The 21229-nt window shown below is 38.6% G+C and overlaps 1 long non-coding RNA gene across 1 annotated transcript; it reads right to left on the bottom strand.

Annotated features, from left to right (window-relative positions):
* Positions 1 to 8690: 8690 nt before the first annotated feature.
* LOC130504412 (uncharacterized) lies at positions 8691 to 10154 on the bottom strand. The gene is made up of 7 exons (XR_008941249.1): positions 10036 to 10154; positions 9817 to 9902; positions 9680 to 9736; positions 9364 to 9436; positions 9237 to 9284; positions 9068 to 9113; positions 8691 to 8983 (listed from the first exon to the last, which is right to left on the bottom strand). It is a non-coding gene; the product is annotated as an uncharacterized LOC130504412 (long non-coding RNA).
* Between the last annotated feature and the right edge of the window lie 11075 nt (positions 10155 to 21229).

The following is a 21229-nucleotide window of genomic DNA, read 5'->3' as shown; positions in this document are numbered from 1 at the left end:
TAGTCTCTCGAGGTTGCTCTAACATCTTTCATGTTTTTCCGAGACTTTCGGACATCAATTTCGTTTTGACCCGATTTTTGACCCCAACAATCCAGATTAGGCCTGTTCGGACATATGCCATTATCTTCATGATTCTTATCAAACCAGGATGAACCAATATCTAAGAAGCTTTATTTGGAACCACTAATCAGTGGAGAATAACCAGGAAGTTGAATAAATCTCATAGGAGTTGTGAGTAAGAAGATATCCCACTTTCTATCCAGATGATTCCAGATTAGCCTGTTCGGACATATGGCAATATCTTCATGATTCTTATCAAACCAGGATGAACCACGATCTAAGAAGCTTGATTTGGAAACCACTAATCAGTGGAGAATAACCAGGAAGTTGAATAAATCTCATAGGAGTTGTGAGTAAGAAGATATCCCACTTTCTATCCAGATGATTCCAGATTAGCCTGTTCGGACATATGCCATTATCTTCATGATTCTTATCAAACCAGGATGAACCAATATCTAAGAAGCTTTATTGGAACCACTAATCAGTGGAGAATAACCAGGAAGTTGAATAAATCTCATAGGAGTTGTGAGTAAGAAGATATCCCACTTTCTATCCAGATGATTCCAGATTAGCCTGTTCGGACATATGGCAATATCTTCATGATTCTTATCAAACCAGGATGAACCACGATCTAAGAAGCTTTATTTGGAACCACTAATCAGTGGAGAATAACCAGGAAGTTGAATAAATCTCATAGGAGTTGTGAGTAAGAAGATATCCCACTTTCTATCCAGATGATTCCAGATTAGCCTGTTCGGACATATGGCAATATCTTCATGATTCTTATCAAACCAGGATGAACCACGATCTAAGAAGCTTTATTTGGAACCACTAATCAGTGGAGAATAACCAGGAAGTTGAATAAATCTCATAGGAGTTGTGAGTAAGAAGATATCCCACTTTCTATCCAGATGATTCCAGATTAGCCTGTTCGGACATATGGCAATATCTTCATGATTCTTATCAAACCAGGATGAACCACGATCTAAGAAGCTTTATTTGGAACCACTAATCAGTGGAGAATAACCAGGAAGTTGAATAAATCTCATAATTGTTGTGAGTAAGAAGATATCCACTTTCTATCCAGATGATTCCAGATTAGCCTGTTCGGACATATGGCAATATCTTCATGATTCTTATCAAACCAGGATGAACCAATATTAAGAAGCTTTATTTGGAACCACTAATCAGTGGAGAATAACCAGGAAGTTGAATAAATCTCATAGGAGTTGTGAGTAAGAAGATATCCCACTTTCTATCCAGATGATTCCAGATTAGCCTGTTCGGACATATGGCAATATCTTCATGATTCTTATCAAACCAGGATGAACCACGATCTAAGAAGCTTTATTGGGAACCACTAATCAGTGGAGAATAACCAGGAAGTTGAATAAATCTCATAGGAGTTGTGAGTAAGAAGATATCCCCACTTTCTATCCAGATTAGCCTGTTCGGACATATGCCATTATCTTCATGATTCTTATCAAACCAGGATGAACCACGATCTAAAGAAGCTTTATTGGAACCACTAATCAGTGGAGAATAACCAGGAAGTTGAATAAATCTCATAAAGTTGTGAGTAAGAAGATATCCCACCTTCTATCCAGATGATTCCAGATTAGCCTGTTCGGACATATGCCATTATCTTCATGATTCTTATCAAACCAGGATGAACCACGATCTAAGAAGCTTTATTTGGAACCACTAATCAGTGGAGAATAACCAGGAAGTTGAATAAATCTCATAGGAGTTTGTGAGTAAGAAGATATCCCACTTTCTATCCAGATGATTCCAGATTAGCCTGTTCGGACATATGGCATATCTTCATGATTCTTATCAAACCAGGATGAACCACGATCTAAGAAGCTTTATTTGGAACCACTAATCAGTGGAGAATAACCAGGAAGTTGAATAAATCTCATAGGAGTTGTGAGTAAGAAGATATCCCACTTTTCTATCCAGATTAAGCCTGTTCGGACATATGGCATTATCTTCATGATTCTTATCAAACCAGGATGAACCACGATCTAAGAAGCTTTATTGGGAACCACTAATCAGTGGAGAATAACCAGGAAGTTGAATAAATCTCATAGGAGTTGTGAGTAAGAAGATATCCCACTTTCTATCCAGATGATTCCAGATTAGCCTGTTCGGACATATGGCCAATATCTTCATGATTCTTATCAAACCAGGATGAACCACGATCTAAGAAGCTTTATTTGGAACCACTAATCAGTGGAGAATAACCAGGAAGTTGAATAAATCTCATAGGAGTTGTGAGTAAGAAGATATCCCACTTTCTATCCAGATGATTCCAGATTAGCCTGTTCGGACATATGCCATATCTTCATGATTCTTATCAAACCAGGATGAACCACGATCTAAGAAGCTTTATTGGGAACCACTAATCAGTGGAGAATAACCAGGAAGTTGAATAAATCTCATAGGAGTTGTGAGTAAGAAGATATCCCACTTTCTATCCAGATGATTCCAGATTAGCCTGTTCGGACATATGCCATTATCTTCATGATTCTTATCAAACCAGGATGAAACCAATATCTAAGAAGCTTTATTGGGAACCACTAATCAGTGGAGAATAACCAGGAAGTTGAATAAATCTCATAGGAGTTGTGAGTAAGAAGATATCCCACTTTCTATCCAGATGATTCCAGATTAGCCTGTTCGGACATATGGCAATATCTTCATGATTCTTATCAAACCAGGATGAACCACGATCTAAGAAGCTTGATTGGGAACCACTAATCAGTGGAGAATAACCAGGAAGTTGAATAAATCTCATAGGAGTTGTGAGTAAGAAGATATCCCACCTTTCTGATTCCAGATTAGCCTGTTCGGACATATGCCATTATCTTCATGATTCTTATCAAACCAGGATGAACCACGATCTAAGAAGCTTATTTGGAACCACTAATCAGTGGAGAATAACCAGGAAGTTGAATAAATCTCATAGGAGTTGTGAGTAAGAAGATATCCCACTTTCTATCCAGATGATTTCAGATTAGCCTGTTCGGACATATGGCAATATCTTCATGATTCTTATCAAACCAGGATGAACCAATATCTAAGAAGCTTGATTGGAACCACTAATCAGTGGAGAATAACAGGAAGTTGAATAAATCTCATAGGAGTTGTGAGTAAGAAGATATCCACTTTCTATCCAGATTAGCTGTTCGGACATATGCCATTATCTTCATGATTCTTATCAAACCAGGATGAACCAATATGTAAGAAGCTTTGATTTGGAACCACTAATCAGTGGAGAATAACCAGGAAGTTGAATAAATCTCATAGAGTTGTGAGTAAGAAGATATCCCACTTTCTATCCAGGATGATTTCCAAATTAGCCTGTTCGGACATATGGCAATATCTTCATGATTCTTATCAAACCAGGATGAACCACGATGTAAGAAGCTTGATTTGGAACCACTAATCAGTGGAGAATAACCAGGAAGTTGAATAAATCTCATAGGAGTTGTGAGTAAGAAGATATCCCACTTCCTGATTCCAGATTAGCCTGTTCGGACATATGCCATTATCTTCATGATTCTTATCAAACCAGGATGAACCACGATTAAGAAGCTTTATTTGAACCACTAATCAGTTGAGAGAAACCAGGAAGTTGAATAAATCTCATAGGAGTTGTGAGTAAGAAGATATCCTACTTTCTATCCAGATTAGCCTGTTCGGACATATGTCATTATCTTCATGATTCTTATCAAACCAGGATGAACCATATGTAAGAAGCTTATTGGGAACCACTAATCAGTGGAGAATAACCAGGAAGTTGAATAAATCTCATAGGAGTTGTAAGTAAGAAGATATCCCACTTCTATCCAGGTGATTCCAGATTAGCTTGTTCAGACATATGGCAATATCTTCATGATTCTTATCAAACCAGGATGAACCACGATTTGAGAAGCTTGATTGGGAACCACTAATCAGTGGAGAATAACCAGGAAGTTGAATAAATCTCATAGGAGTTGTGAGTAAGAAGATATCCCACTTTCTATCCAAATTAGCATGTTCGGACATATGCCATTATCTTCATGATTCTTATCAAACCAGGATAAACCAATATGTAAGAAGCTTGATTGGGAACCACTAATCAGTGGAGAATAATCAGTAAGTTGAATAAATCTCATAGGAGTTGTGAGTAAGAAGATATCCCACTTTCTATCTAGGTGATTCTAGATTAGCCTGTTCGGACATATGGCAATATCTTCATGATTCTTATCAAACGAGGATGAACCACGATGTAAGAAGCTTGATGGGAACCACTAATCAGTGGAGAATAACCAGGAATTTGAATAAATCTCATAGGAGTTGTGAGTAAGAAGATATCCCACTTCCTATCCAGATTAGCTTGTTCGGACATATGCCATTGTCTTCATGATTCTTATCAAACCAGGATTAACTACGATTAATAAGCTTTATTTGGAACCACTAATCAGTTGAGAGAAACAAGGAAATCGAATAAATCTCATAGGAGTTGTTAGTACGAAGATATCCCACTTTCTATTCAGATTAGCCTGTTCGGACATATGCCATTATCTTCATGATTCTTATCAAACCAGGATGAACCATATGTAAGAAGCTTAATTGGAACCACTAACCAGTGGAGAATAACCAGGAAGTTGAATAAATCACATAAGTGTTGTGAGTAAAGAAGATATCCCACCTTCTATCCAGATGATTCCAATTAGCATGTTCGGATATATGCCATTATCTCGATGATTCTTATCAAACCAGGATGAACCAATATGTAAGAAGCTTGATTGGGAACCACTAATCAGTGTAGAGTAACCAGGAAGTTGAATAAATCACATTGGAGTTGTGAGTAAGAAGATATCCCACTTTCTATCCAGGTGATTCCAGATTAGCCTGTTCGGACATATGGCAATATCTTCATGATTCTTATCAAACCAGGATGAAATACGATGTAAAAAGCTTGATTGGGAACCACTAATCAGTGGAGAATAACCAGGAAGTTGAATAAATCTCATAGAAATTGTGAGTAAGAAGATATCCCACTTTCTATCCAGGTGATTCCAGATTAGCTTGTTCGGACATATGGCAATATCTTCATCATTCTTATCAAACCAGGATGAACCACGATATGAGAAGCTTGATTGGGAACCACTAATCAGTGGATAATAACCAGGAAGTTGAATAAATCTCATAGGAGTGTGAGTAAGAAGATATCCCACTTTCTATCCAGATTAGCCTCTTCGGACATATGCCATTATCTTCATGATTCTTATCAAACCAGGATTATACCAATATGTAAGAAGCTTGATTGGGAACCACTAATCAGTGGTGAATAACAAGGAAGTTAAATAAATCTCATAGGAGTTGTGAGTAAGAAGATATCTCACTTTCTATCCAGGTGATTCCAGATTAGCCTGTTCGGACATATGGCAATATCTTCATGATTCTTATCAAACCAGGATGAACCAATATGTAAGAAGCTTGATTGAGAACCACTAATCAGTGGAGAATAACTAGGAAGTTGAATAAATCTAATAGGAGCTGTGATAGTGCTCAAATTTACCCAGTAGAGCTTACTCTCACAAATAAGAGGTACATCTGTAGTACTTAGGGATCGAATCTCGAGGAGCTAGGGAACCAATTAAATAAAACCTACTAATCAATCCTAGGCAATGTTGGTTTATATGATAGAAATAAAAATAACAATTCCTAAAATGAGCAAGGTAGTTGCTCTAACTAACAATATGATGGGTTGTTTAAATGTGATAAAGAGTGCTAGACATGGGGTTTCTATTCAGGAATGGAGATTATAATCTCTATAAATGCTTTAACAAGTTTTTTGCATGATACTATAGATCTCAGCCGCTTAACTCAAGTGAAGTATCACTGGTTAAATAATCTAGATCTCTGGCCACACCTTTCGCATGATGACACAGAAAAAGAGTCGGTCGATATCCTTTTGAGATATCGAGCGATACACCTTTCGCAGCGCCGATCGATTCACCTGTCGGGATATCGATCGACGGCTTCTAGATCTGCCTAGGCGCGAGCCGAATATGACCACAATGTCTCAAGGAGGAACTGTCGTTCTTCTCAACGGGAGACAAGCAAGCTCAAATGGATAATTCAAGATAATCAAAGATCCTAGTGATCTATGTTCTAGTTAGCTAATCTAAAACAAGCATAGGGTGCAATCCATTTGATGAGTATCACAACTTAGCAATTATAGTTTGGGGCTAATCCCACAAACCTATTTGAACCCTAGATCTAACAAGTAGACTACTCAGACATAGCTAAACAATTCATAACAATAGATAGATGAAAGAATTGCATAGATAGAATAAAGTAGAAATACAAAAGGAGATGAGAAATCTCTCCAATCTCTCAAACAAATAAAACTCTAGTCTCTCTCTCACACTCTCTGCTTTGAAGGTTGTCAAAAGCTTGCTTCTTTCGAAGGTTGCCGTCAAAAGACACTTAGCAGGAATATTTAAGCATTTCCATTAGGTTAAAAACTCGTCAACGACAATCTCGTAATTTGATGAAGTCTTGGTGAAGTACTCGGCTAAACCATTTCGTCTTCGATATCGATCGACAACACTGAATGTGTATCGATCGATTATAATTTTCTAGTACGCGGATCTTCTCAGCTACATCGATCGACAACTCAGGATGAGTATCGATCGATTATAATCGCAATGTTGACTTCCGACTTAGTCTTGAATGGTCAACTCGGGTGTATCATCTCTTGCACTCCAAAATGCTCCAAAAACATCACTTTCTCACAAAATGCTCCTAAACCTGAAAACATACCTAACATGCTAGAAAACAGATTAAATAAAAAAATAAAATACCAGTATACCATGGTTAAAAACGGGTAAAATCCATGGTATATCAACTCCCCCAGACTTACACCTTTGCTTGTCCTCAAGCAAAAACAGTAGTCTTTGGAAAATGTTTGAAAATAGCAGGAACGCAAAGACTCAATATATTGAAGTCATCACTCTATGGGTTTGCAATTCATGTATAAACATCCTAATCACAGAAGTTCATCATGCCTTATCCTAGCTTAGCAACCAAATTCATATAGTCAACAACTTAGCAATTCTCATCTGACATTCCCCTCTACTAACCTTATTTCTTAACATAAAATAAAAGTGCAGGCTTTACCTTGGGAGTATCGATCAAAGGACACATGGATTCAACTCAAACAAGTATCTGAACGCACAGGTAGTCTTCTCTGATCCCTTTCTCCCCTCTTCTCTCTTCTCTGAATCTCTTATTAGTTTCAATTTAAACAGGTTTCGATGCCACATATGTCATCTAGTCCATCTCATTGACATTTGCATTGTAACTCATACATTTGTTTGGCAAAGTGTAGCGAATAATGGGGTTCGGTACTCAACCTATCCCTCGTTTCCACAATGTGTGATCATCCTTGAGATTTAGAATACTGTGGTCGCAGGATTCACTCATACCCCTCTGCCTCTCAAGAAATCATTTCAATCTTTTATAACATAAACTTAGATCTCGAGATGCCCAAGAGAGAGAAGGAAGGGAACCATAAACACACAGACTTTTTACCTTCCAGACTTGTAGGAGGATTCCGATCCTGTGATTTCCATGCCCCAAGACAAGCAAATAAGTCAGTATTAGTGTTGGAGGTCAGCTTTGGTTCCTTCAAACAATCTTAGCTAGTGAATATAGGTGACAGGTTGATCCACTTTAGCATCTTTTGTACTATCTGCAATCAGTAATCTAGGATGGTGCTAAAGAGTGGTCAGACAATCAAATATAAATCTATATCAACGTTCCTATTTAATACTTATACGAAAAATTATTTTGAAAAACAATTTGAATGAAAACCATAATAAAAACACATATTAATAAACTCCCCACATACTTAAATTACACTGTCCCAGTGTAACACAGCCGGTGGTTAGGTAAATAAAATAAAACATAATTAATTAATATAACAAGTTAGAATGAATAAACCTGATCGACAAGATGTCGATCGATTCGTAGTGGTATATGTCGATCGTTAGTAATGGTCGTGTGGTGTCGAGCGATATGAATGGTGAATATCGGTCGATGGAATTACCATTCTACTTGGATCTAATAAAAAATGCAAAATAAATCTGAAAAAAAAATAAAAGCAAAATTGAAAGTTAAAATAAAATAAAGAAAAATAAAAGAAAACATAATAGTGGGTTGTCTCCCACTCAACGCTTTGTTATAGTCATTTAGCTTGACTGTGGTAGGTGAGTGACTCATGGGGTGCATAAACTGCTGATTGCCGGACAATAATCATCAATCTTGTGTCTCCTACTATTGAACCATGTGGCGACGAACCTTCTTGTGGCATCATCCGCTCGTAATTGTTTCCACTACAAGAAAACGTCCCATATATAGCATGAGAAAAACGCTATTAAAAGATAGCACAACGTTACGGCAAACGCTGTATCTTCTCACGCAATCTTTTCTCTGACACTTTAGATAGCGCTTAGCTTGTGCTATGGTAAAGTATCAGTTCGATAGCGTTTACTTAGTTTTGCAATTGTATAACTTCTAATAGCAGGTAATAATTGCTATTATAGCTTTATTATAAAAAAAAACAAATAAAAATATTTTCAAAATTTATATATTGAAATTGTTTACATATTTATGACCGGTATACAAACTAATTTAACTAAACCAATTTTTTTTCCAAAATAAATTTGAAAATTAAACCTACACATAAAATTCTATACCTAAAGTTCTATCTCCTTACGCCGCACCACACTACGACCGAGTCACAACGATTACTCCAACGTCACCGTCTTCCAGTCACACACCGGAGCTTGGAACTACTCCACTCTTAAACCTAATGTCTCTGAGGCTAAGGACCCACCCTTTTGCTACCTTCTCTTAGCAGCTGAAACAAGATTAAATACAAAACAGTTATTCATCGTCAGTGAACTCGTTTAGTTGGGTTCTATTGCATTTGATAATAAGATACCTTCGAATTCACATTCAATTTCTTCAAGCATACAGTCTCTTAGCAGCTGTAACAATACATCAAAAGTTGTCTCAGATTTGTTGTAACAATACATCAAAACTTGTCTCAGATTTGTTGTTCAATATCTTTTGTAGCAGCTACAAGTAGGAAGGGTACGTTGAGAATATACCTTTGAAGTCTCGTTCTATGTCTTCCAACATCTTCTGCCTCTCAGCAGCTGAACAAGAGACACAAAAGAACATGAAGAAACAAAAGATTCATATTGTTTTAAGTGTAAAATAGGAGGTTGTTCATACATAGTCTTCACCGTCCCCGGACTTTTAGCCTTGAGGCCATCAGATCCCGCTTGGTTAAGACCATTGAGATGAGCTGCAATTAATCAAGAATCAATAACTGAGAATCAAAAAAGATTTGCCTTTCTATGTGTAAAATTAATTAACCTTATAGATTAAATGAAATACTGTTTTTCTTCTCGACAGAAAGATGATAATTGGTACACGAGACTTAAAAGAAATATTTAGTCATCTACATGTTAAGGCTCACTCTTAAGATAAAAAAGAAGAAGAATCACAGAATTAACTACCAAACAGATGAGAAAGATGAACAACTTACATAGATATTACTTGTTGGAAGATAAAGACATGTTTTGTATGAGCCAAGAACTTCTACCTGTAACAGAGAGATTAGACTTTTGAATTAAACTCTACACAAGGATAAAGCTTAAAGCTTTTCATAGGACTATATGACACCTTGCAATCAGGCCAGATATAATGAATAACACTTCTAACACTATCCATTGCTGCATCACGCTGAGCATTCTCTGCTGAATCACAACCTTTTTATACATCCAAAGGTAAAAAGGGTTTAGACATCACATCTCTTCAGAACACAAAAGTCTATAGCATCTTACAAATCTACATGCTATTACGGAATCAATCAAACAAAAAGAAGAAAAGATGAAAACTTACATCAATATCACTTCTTGGAAGATAAAAAGCCATGTCTTGTCTGTCTGAAACTTGTACCTGCAAAACAGAATAAGCAAGGAATGAATTAGAGATACACTTTTGAGCTAAACGATAATCAGAGAGAGAGAAAAGCTTTGGCTTTCACAAGGCTATATAGTAGGTACCTTAGCCTTGTGAAAGCCATTAGTAGGTACCTTAGGCATAGCCATTCCAGCCTTGTCTGGACAATCTGTGACCTCGGTTTCTTTTGCACCTTTCTTTAATTTCTGAGGTTCCTTTTGGAACATATATTTGGTCTTATATTAGACTCTGTAGCAACTTGGTTGTGTCTTTAAGACATCAAAACCGTCTGGTGCTAAGTTGGGATGACATAGTCATTATTTCTAGGGTCAATGTGTCTGGCATTTTATTTTGCTATCATTTTTAGCATATGGACGTCTATAAATCTTTTCTAGTCCGAGGATCTTTGCCAAGACAATGATGGTTGATACCATTCTTTACCAGCTTACTACTTCTCCTTTCAAATGTTGGATATTGGGATTCATAAACTCTATGTAATCCTTGTTCCTTGGCCTCTGATTAAATCACCCATTTTGGCTCAAGGTTTCTTTTAATCTTATGGAGAAAGTATATTCATAATATATATCCAACATATATTCCCCAATCCTCATTATGAGATTCTAAGATCATCTGATCTTTAGATGGCACATATATTTGTGGTGGATTCAATATTAATATCTTAATTCGTAATATCTTAATATGATATATGTCTGGACTCATGACCCGTATTAGTCTGAGGTGGGAATATTTATTATCACTTATATGGCCTGATATAATATCTATGGCCTGATGCAAGTTAATCTTTTATAACTCATGATGTCCCCAAGCATATGGACTTTTAGATTTTGAACCTTATAGGTAATGGTCATAATATCATAAATTCAACCAATATGTAATATGGTTGTGGACCATGTTTCACGGATTTTAGTATGGTCATGTATCATGGGATTTGTCCTCACTCCCCCTCATGAACATACTCTAATTCGTGGTGCTTGGGACAATAAATTCCCTTGTGCATAGATATATATTGCACAAACGTGAGATCTTATGGGATAGCTTTTGTGCCCTTTTAAATCTTTGCATCATAATTCAGATGGCTAAGTATGGTAATGCCATCTAAGTGATAAGTTTTGTGGGTCAATCTATTATGATTGCCCTGGCTATTTGCCTATTATCATATTGATCTCTAGATCAATAGAGAATGTAGTCTCGACTACTTAGGCGATTTTAATTTAGGTACTCTTATTCTCTTTTTGCCCATCGTTGGAAACCATATTTTCTTCTTAATTCAATGGAACTTATAGGGTAAATATAATGCCTTTTAGGCAATGCCTTGGTCGGACTTCCTTTCTTTCAAGGAATGTCCAAATGAGTTCAAGAGTATTTTATGCATCATAATAGAGCCTGGATGGCCGAGCATGTCGTGCCATATGTTAAAGGCTTCTCTGAACTCTTTGGAAAGTGATTTGGGGTACTTAACCCACAATCATATTTATCTTGGCTTAATGAAGGCCTATAGATATACTAGGTATAGTCTCTAGGACTTTCCTTTGGCCTTGGGCATTTCCATAAATCATAAGGAATCCTTTCTTTCCTTTGCCCATAGTTTCAATATATAGACCATTCATATGAATGTCTTTGAAACTTTGATAAATTCCATATTGATTTATGGGGAATGTAATGCATCAGAGATTTTCAGATGTGTGCCTTTAGGCATCATGAGGTTGGACTAGCCATGACCTTGAATAAAATATCTTTTGTCTCAAATATCTTTTGTCTCTTAATGTAATGTGGCTTGGTCCACTATAGAGAACAAAGACAAAGTAAAATGATGTCAAAATCTAATTGGCCTCTTTAAGGCAATATGAAGTCTCGTATTCAAGTTGATCATCATTCTCATGGTCGAAATTATTCGCACCATCTAGATGGACCCAATGGGTCATAGGGTTTTATCCCTTTATGCTCTCCTGGTAGAGTTCAATAAAGTGTTTGGGAGTTCTACATCGGTTGGCCCAATGATTATTCATCCCACACTGATAGCAAGCAGATTTGGTCGTGGCATGGGTATTAAAATCGGACTTATACCCACGGCTAGGTTGATAACCTTGGCCTCGGCCTCGACTATGGAGTGACTGTGGGTGATATCCACGCACACCCTTGCCATCTTCCATGGCCTTTTACATAGCCATGGTTTGACTCTTTCATTTGGCTCTGTGGCCGTATATGCCTTAGACAATGCCTTAAAATCCAGGAGGTCTCATCTCACTATTCCTCATGAGTAACTCATTGTTTTGCTTAGCAAGCAACAAACAAGAGATTAAATTTGCATATGTGGAGGAATCCTTTTCTCGGTATTATTGCTGAAGCAAAACATTGCTTGTGGAATGTAGAGAATTTCTTCTCTAACATGTCAGCATATGTGATAGTCTTTCCACACAGTTTCAACTTTTGAGACTATCATGAATAGAGCCGAGTTATACTCATCCACAGACTTATAGTCTTGGGTCTTTAGGTCCCTCAAATCATATAGGGCCTTTGGTAATAGCACCGTACTATGGTGATCATATCTGGATTTCAGTTCTATCCAAAGGTCCAGAGGATTCTCAATAGTGAGATTTTGATCATTGAGACTTTCAGTAAGGTGATGGCGTATGATTAAGAAAATCGCCTTGTATCTATCTCAAAAGTGAGAAATTTAGATACATTCACCAAGATTTAGATTTCAAGATGATTTTCAACATCTGAATATTTAACATTGCTTTCAAGCATCAAGCCATAATTTATATGATTTAATTTATATGATTTAATAATGATTTAATAAGGCTTTCCCCCCAAATCATATAATATAAATGCGTTAAGAAATGATCAATTGATCATTGCATCTAGTGATCCTTTTAATCATAAAATTTAAATTGATTATATATATGTATATAATTTCATATAGGGTTTCCAAGCCCTTTAGAATTTGAATAAGGATCAATCATTATTTTAAATGAGATCAAGCAATATGGATGAAAACCAATCACAATGGTCGAATGATAAATGCATGGATCAAGAACTAATCAGATGTATGTTCTGTCCTAAGCATTGGACCTAAGCAATTTATATGTGATTCTTAATGCATAAGGATATTTGATTTTCAAAGATCATAAAATAATAACTGATTCCTTCCCCCCTTTACCGGGTAAACCAAGACAAGAAAATTTATAATTTTCAGGAAATGTCTAAACCAAATTCAATTAGATTTTTTAATCACTTGGTTTCAAGGCTGCTTATATAAGCAAGCATGCTTAGTTCTTAATAAAACTATATGACAAGAAGATGCATGGAAATGATCAGTTCATGATATGTGAATGATCTAACAATTTACTTATCCATGTTTGATCGGTTTAAACAGGTTTTATACTTTCAATCAAAGCAAACATGCTAAGTTTAAATGAAAAACGATTTGGTCTAATTATATGCAAGCAATGAGAATCATTTAGATGCAAGCAATATGAACCATTTTAATTTATATGAACTATTATCAGGATTGTCAATGATATGCAAACATAAAATCAGTCTTAGCAATATGACAATTATGCATGGTCAGATTTTAAACAATATGACAATTGCATTCAAAGTTGGTTCAAGATGATTCAAGATGAACAGATGCAATCAAGTATGCAACAAGATTACTAAATAATTTAATCATCAATTTCAAGCATGGTAAAAGATCAAGATTAACTTTCAACTTATGTGATCAATATTCAGTATGATATGAAATCTATTCAAGGTTGGTTCAATTATTTAGCTATCAACCTATATGATCAAATGATTTCATGCATATTTATTCTATCTTATGACATATCAATTTAAAATCAAGACTATATGTTATAAAACTTTTATAAACATTTTCAGTCAAAGATATGCAATTAATAAAATCAAGCAAGCATTTATAAAATCGATTTTCAGTTTATAAAATCTGATTTTGCATTTAGAAAAGTTTTAAAACTCTTGACAGATACAAAATAAATATTATTGGTCAAGGATATGCAATGAATGATTTTAATTTCGATTTTATTTTGGGTTGACTGAATTTGGGAGATCTGCCCGAAAGTGGCACAGAAAAGGATTCATGGATTTTGTTTTGGCCAGATTATACATTCATGTTTATCACATCTGGTAAATTGGCCAAAGCATCCATAGGTTTAAGCTATCTCTAATAGTTTATGGTTTATAAGTTTTATAAACAAGATTCATATAGATCTTTAGGTATTTTAATCTGTTTGAGATACTTAGAACCTTTAGAGAATTATAACTTTTATGGATTCAAAATAATTCAGAATCAAGTTTCTTATGGATCAATGGATCATAGAAACAAGATTAATATTATGGATTCATATAGATCCTTAGATTTCTTTTCAGATATAATGGTGTTCTTAGATTTTATGGATAGATTAGTTTACCATTTTACACCACAAGAATCTGAATGGACTACCATGAGAGAGAGCTGATCCACGGATGAGCTTGTTGAGAGAGAGGTGGAGGAGCTGGCCGGAAAAACCATGAGTCGGCGGCGCGGATAGTTTATGCGATTTACGACGCGTCAGAGATCGGATCGACAATCCGTCTTCCGCAACGGATTCTTCTCGTCTTGGGCTTCAGATTGATAGGTGGATCGTCGTCTGGATCCACAGGGTTTGAGAGATACGGCGGTTTAAAGTTGCGCCTGAAATTAGGATTTTGTGGCCGGAAAAGAGAGCTCCGGTGAAGAGAGACTGCTCAGGTAGAGAGAGTTTTCTCGTGCTGATAACGTGTTGTAATCTGTGTGAAATGTGGAGAGTGAATTGTGAGGAATGTTGTGTGTATTTCTCATTAGCCAACACCACATTATATAGTGGTTTGTACAAGGGTTTACAAGTGCTTTACAAGGAAGTAAATCTACACATTAACTACTCTTGACTACATTGATGTCATACATGAAGACTTGGTCAAGGTGATGATTCAAGGTTGACTGAGTCTTCTGATCTCGGACCATGTAGACCGGATGTAAACCTCCTTGCACTTCCTCTTGTACTTGTTGGACTTGTCTAGTACTTGGTTAAGTACTTGGTTATTTTCCATCCACACAATAGATATTATAACATATAAAAGGGTCCGAAAAAAGTAGACATAACATGTACATTAAAAAACGCTGTCGTAAAACAAGAGTTATATCAAAGATTGCATTTTAGACTAAAACGCTATCTTTTTATGCTATCTTTACCCTCGCCCCTTGTAGTGTTCTTATCTATCTGGAGGACTGTATCTTGAAGTTTCCTCACAGAATTCTCAATGTATTCGATGTTGTCAACCTTCCTGTCGATGGTCTGGTAGGTATGTACGGACAATAATTTCAGCTCACTCTGTAATGCATCGATCCTGTCAAGAATAAACTGATCTCGGTCTGCTAAAGACTCGTTGTCGATCGATGCTACGAGATGCGCGTCGGTCATTTCGCTGAGGGGTCTGTCGGTCGACGCAGAATCTACTGTGTCGATCGACTGTGAGCATTGTCTTTGGTACTGCAGGGCACGTATATTGTCCTTCATATGGCGAGTAGTTCTGCAGAGGCTGTTAACTCGTTCGTTAACAGTGTAGTCAATGGTATCACAGGTCCCAGTGAGTCTCCTCTCCATAGCATCCATAGCCTCGTACAGCTCATCTTTAAGCTCATCAACTTCTGCTGTAATGCATGCTTTCCTCGCTGGTGGTGGCTCGTTGTCGATCGATATTGGTCTAGGCCTGTTGATTGATGCTTCGTTTCTGTCACGAAGATCAATATAAGCTTGAACTATGCTCATGTCTCTTTCTAGCTTGTCCAGCTGCCGTAACATTGTGTGCTGGCATCGCAGGATAGGTGAACTGAAAATTTCATGCTTCCTCACGTACGCTTTCATCCTATCTTCCAGTTCTGCGAACTTTTTGTCGATCGACGGTGAAGAATGTGTGTCGATCGATGGAAAAGTAGCATTCTTAGCTTGGTCATTCTGGCGAATTGTGTCCAACTCTTTCTGTAGAAGATCGATCCTTTTGCTTAACCATTCGACATTGTTGTTGAGAGGGCTGTAGACGTCTCCAATCCGTGTATTGATGTAAGCAACCTCCCATTCATCTTTCTTAGGTGATGAACATTCTGGTCGGTCCATGGATGTAGTCTTGCCGATGTCGATCGATGGTACTCGTACTCTGTCGGTCGATACTGGTGGCGTAGCCTCTTTCTCAAGCATGGTCAATATGTGTCCAAGCTCCACTCTTATCTCAGCCATATAATTCTGGAAGTCCTTGTAACTGACATCCAAAGGCTGGATAGTGTCTTCCACCAATGTGTTCATGTTTGCCTCAAGGTGTGCCTGAGCTCTCCATACATCAGTCACCATATCATCTATCTCCTCTCTACTGAGGGTACTGGTGGTGGTGTGTATGCATGGTAAGGGCGTGTGTGTATTGGAAGGCGTAAGCAACCTCTCTGAAAAAGGGATGCTCTATCCAGAATTCGCCTTACTTGTTCCTTGGTAACATGGATGATCTCACCATCAACTCCTCTAGCATAGCCAAACTCATCTCTGTAGACACCATATTCATCCTTAACTTCCCACTTGAATCTCCTGGATCCATCAGTATTGAAGGCACGTCGTCCAAACTCCAATCGTCTGTCGGGCGATCTGACTCTTGGTCTGTCGATCGATCCGGGATATCCGCCGTCGATCGATGGTGTTGAAACGATGTCGATCGATGGTGAATGTCTAGGTTGACCAAAGTGTTGAGGAACTGTATCCTCCCTTGTGTTGGTGTTGTGGTTGTCCTGGACGTGAGCTAGGATGTCTGGATGGCTACGTTGCTGTGTGAACAGGTTTTCTGGTCCATTAACAACTTGGAGGATGTCTGCTATGTCCTCTTTGGTTATGTGCAGAACTCTTCCATCCATTGCTCTTGCATAGCCATCTGTGTCCCTGAAAATTCCAAATTCATCAGGTGTTAGTGAAACGTTCCTGATATCGTAAGGTTCATGAGATCGAGGTTGAGCTATGTTGAAGGCGTCGATCGATGGGGATGTGGTGGTGGCGATCGATGGTGCATGTCTAGCTGCACGGTTGGATCGATTGTACATGTTGTTGCAGTCCTCCATTGATAGGTTTCTGAATGATGGAAGCTGATGGGTAGAAGGTGAAAAGTTTTGAATTTTCGTGGCTTGAGTTGTCAATCTTTTATACCCATGTGTTGTCCTAATCGGTGAAATTCTGATTTTGTCCTTCAGGTCATCCGGGTTAATATCAATCGATGTGATACTGGCGATGTCGATCGATGGACGATGTCGTTTTGCTGGGTGAAGTAGATAATCGATCGATGGTGGGTGTTTGATGTCGATCAATTTTGGGAATTGAATTGCAAATCTGTCATTCTCCAAGTAATTTTCCCAAGCTCCCTCTTCCCATAGTCTGGATCATGTTCTTCACTGTGGTCTCCATTGTGGGAAGAGGTGGCTATGTCTACTGCAAAACTCTAATGAAATCCGCTATCTACCCAACTCCTTACTGAGTAATCATCTTCCTTTCGGCTGGGTGGGATGGCGAAATTTGGGTAGCAATGATCTGGTAGATCGAGTTCATCATCTGGTGGGTCTATGTCGATCGATGATCCATATTTGTTGTCGATCTCCTCTGACTTGCAAGTGTCGACCGATGATGTTAAAGTACTGTCGATCGATCCCGTGTACTCTGTCTCGTACTCGACTTCACAATGACAAACTGTGATGATACCAGTATCATCTTCCTTTACCACTGATTTGGCTGGTGGTTTGCCAAGCTTGACAGGGTCGTAGTGGATCTTTGGATCTATCATAGTCAAGCACATCCTGTTGGTGTTCATGTCACATATGGCTCCTACTGTAGCCATAAATGCTCTTCCAAGTAAGAGGGAAGAGTTCCAATTTAGCTTGATGTCTAGGACAAGAAAATTCACAGGGACGATAGCATTACCAATATGTACCTCCAGGTCTCTGATGAAGCCTCCAGAGTTTATCTGAGAGTAATCCACGAAAGTAAAGATCTCTGGTGAAGGCTCTACTTGCAGGTCAGATGGTCTGCCATGACCTTTGGTAAGATGCTGACTGATGAACCAGTGTCACATAGTGCATGAGGAAATTCAATCCCTTGTACCACACATGGTATTGCAAAACTTCCCCAGGATCACTCTTCTTCGGCAAAGTAATCCTTTTCCTCATATCTTCTCTGACATTGTTCGAACCTTCTCCTAATGTCAGTTTCAGTCTCCCTTGTTTCTCTGAAGAACATCCACAATCTGCTTGTGAAGTAAACCTCCTCAAAAGGTTTTCTCTGGTGGGATTCTGATAACTCTCTTAGTGAAACCATCTATTTCCTTTTCATTAGCTTCCCTCTTAAGGTTCTTAGGAATCTTCTCATTCTTACTCCTTAACCTTCTTCCTTCAGTTCCCTCTGATGTAGGTGTAGTATCTGAAGGGTTACCAATGATTTCTGTAGGGTTAGCTTGTGGTTTCGGTGTGGGCCTGAGTGCATTGATTCTGTTGCTGTCTATCGATGGTAGTTGCACTCGGTATGTGAGAGGTGCGTGTCGATCGATAGGTGGAGAAAGGGTCGATCGATACAGTTCTCATCTTTGTGTCGATCGATGAGTGGCTCATCTCGTCGGTCGATATCTTCATAGGTGTGGGTGGGTGGGTATGGATGAAAGCCGTGAATTCAGCATGTGTCAATATCCTAACCGCATTGCAATCTGCAATCGTATCCGAAATGACATCGTCGATGTCGATCAATGTGGACTAAATGGTGTCGATCGACACCATTGTGATCCACCGAGACTTAGTGAACTTTCCACTTCAAATTCTCCTTCTTGTAGCTTCTCCTGTTTCACCACTTGCCAGAAATCATCATCTATGATAGCATTGACGTGGTGTTTCCTATTTCCTTCCCCTACTTCCTTAGAAGTTCAATCCTCCTGATAGAGTCTTCAGTCTGGACAATCTGTGTCTCAAGTTTCTTAACTTGAGTGCAAATGGTGTCTATCCTCGTGGTCAGATTGTTGAAGACAGAATCAATCTTCCCATTGAAGTCTACTGTAAGCTTCTGCTGACCTTCCAGAACTCTATCAATCATGGCATCAAACTTACTCTCCTGGGTGGGTGGCGGTGGGTTTTGGTAAGCTGAGTTGCCGTAGTTCCTTGTGTTGGTGAAGGGTTTCTGATACTGTGAACTCTGGTTGTAGTTACTCTTCTGACCACTGCCAAAAAAGTTTATGTTTCCACTCTGGTTTCCATATCTCTGAAATCCAGTACCTCCAATGTAGTTCCACATCTTCCTCTCTAGCCTCTCTTCTTCAGCTGAGCAGACTGGCTGCCCCAGAAATGCATGTAAAGCATCTATCTTGGCTCTGACTTCATTCATCTGGTCTTCCCCGATGGCTGCAACCGATTTCTTCTTGTCAGAGTCAGTGTTCTTGGTGCTGCTGCTGTTGGCTAGGTTCTCAATAAGTCTCACAGCCTCTATTGGATTCCTAGTGTTGAAGTTCCCTCACTAGCAGTATCAAGAGCCATCTGATACCTTAAGGCGATACCTCTGTAGAAAGTGCTTAGCAGCTGCACTTCATTGAATCCATGGTGTGGACAGTCTCGCTGGAAGAACTTGAAATCTGATCCACGCGTCTTTAAAAGTCTCACTAGGCTTTTGCGCGAAAAGTGGCGATTTTGCTTCTTAAGTCTTCAGCGCGTGCCTCATCAAAGAAATTACGCAGGAAGGCGTTTTTGATGTCGGCCCAGGATGTCAGTGATCCTGTAGGTAGCTGCTTGAGCCAGTGCGAAGCTTCTCCAATCAGTGAGTATTTGAAGAGCTTGCAGAGTAGGTAGTCCTCAGGGACTCCATCCATACGAATAGCAGCGATAAGATCCTCGAACCTCTCCAGATGGTCCATAGGATGCTCGTGTGATAGCCCAGAATAAGGTATCTGAGACACGAGAGAGTAGTACTGAGGCTTGAGCTCGAAGTTCGGCTTCTGAATCTCTGGAAGTCGAATAGCTGATCTGTTGGTGTAGTACTCGTCTGGACGGTTATTAGTCTGCCAACGATCGTGTTTGAGCTTCTCCTGTAGCCTGTGCATCTAGTTCCTGACCTGTTCATTACTGCAGATGACCAATGACTGGTCATACAGGTTTCCATTCTCGCCCTGCGTGAGAATAACAATCGCGACCATGCTTCGCGGAGTAGTGTCGATCGATATACGGTTAGAAGTATCGAACGATGTGGATCGGCGAACGGTATCGGTCGACGGTGTTGTCTGAGTGTCGGTCGACTGTTGAACGTGAGTATCAGTCGACGGTACTGCGGTTCTGTCGATCGATGCGTAGGTCTTTGCGGATTGAGCGTTCCAAGTGTGCAGGATCTTCTGAGAATAATAGTTGATTTCCCCTGTTGCTTCTGGTACTGCTGGGCATGTACCTGAAAAGACAAGAAAAATTTTAATCAGAAAGGGGGTAAAAGAAAAACCTAAGATTAATAAGATTAAATCTAATGGCGATCAAAGCTCCCCGGCAACGGCGCCAAATTTGATAGTGCTCAAATTACCCAGTAGAGCTTACTCTCTCAAATAAGAGGTACAGCTGTAGTACTTAGGGATCGAATCACGAGGAGCTAGGGAACCAATTAAATAAAATCTACTAATCAATCCTAGGCAAGGTTGGTTTATATGATAGAAATAAAAATAACAATTCCTAAAATGAGCAAGGTAGTTGCTCTAACTAACAATATGATGGGTTGTTTAAATGTGATAAAGAGTGCTAGACATAGGGTTTCTATTCAGGAATGGAGATTATAATCTCTATAAATGCTTTAACAAGTTGCTTGCATGATACTATAGATCTCAGCCGCTTAACTCAAGTGAAGTATCACTGGTTAAATAATCTAGATCTCTGGCCACACCTTTCGCATGATGACACAGAAAAAGAGTCGGTCGATATCCTTTTGAGATATCGAGCGATACACCTTTCGCAGCGCCGATCGATTCACCTGTCGGGATATCGATCGACGGCTTCTAGATCTGCCTAGGCGCGAGCCGAATATGACCACAAAGGTCTCAAGGAGGG

This window comes from Raphanus sativus, unplaced genomic scaffold, assembly GCF_000801105.2.
Source record: "Raphanus sativus cultivar WK10039 unplaced genomic scaffold, ASM80110v3 Scaffold1556, whole genome shotgun sequence".
NCBI classification, from domain to species: Eukaryota; Viridiplantae; Streptophyta; class Magnoliopsida; order Brassicales; family Brassicaceae; genus Raphanus; species Raphanus sativus.
Note: the sequence above shows the minus strand (reverse complement) of the source record. Positions and strands in the feature narration are given on the sequence as shown.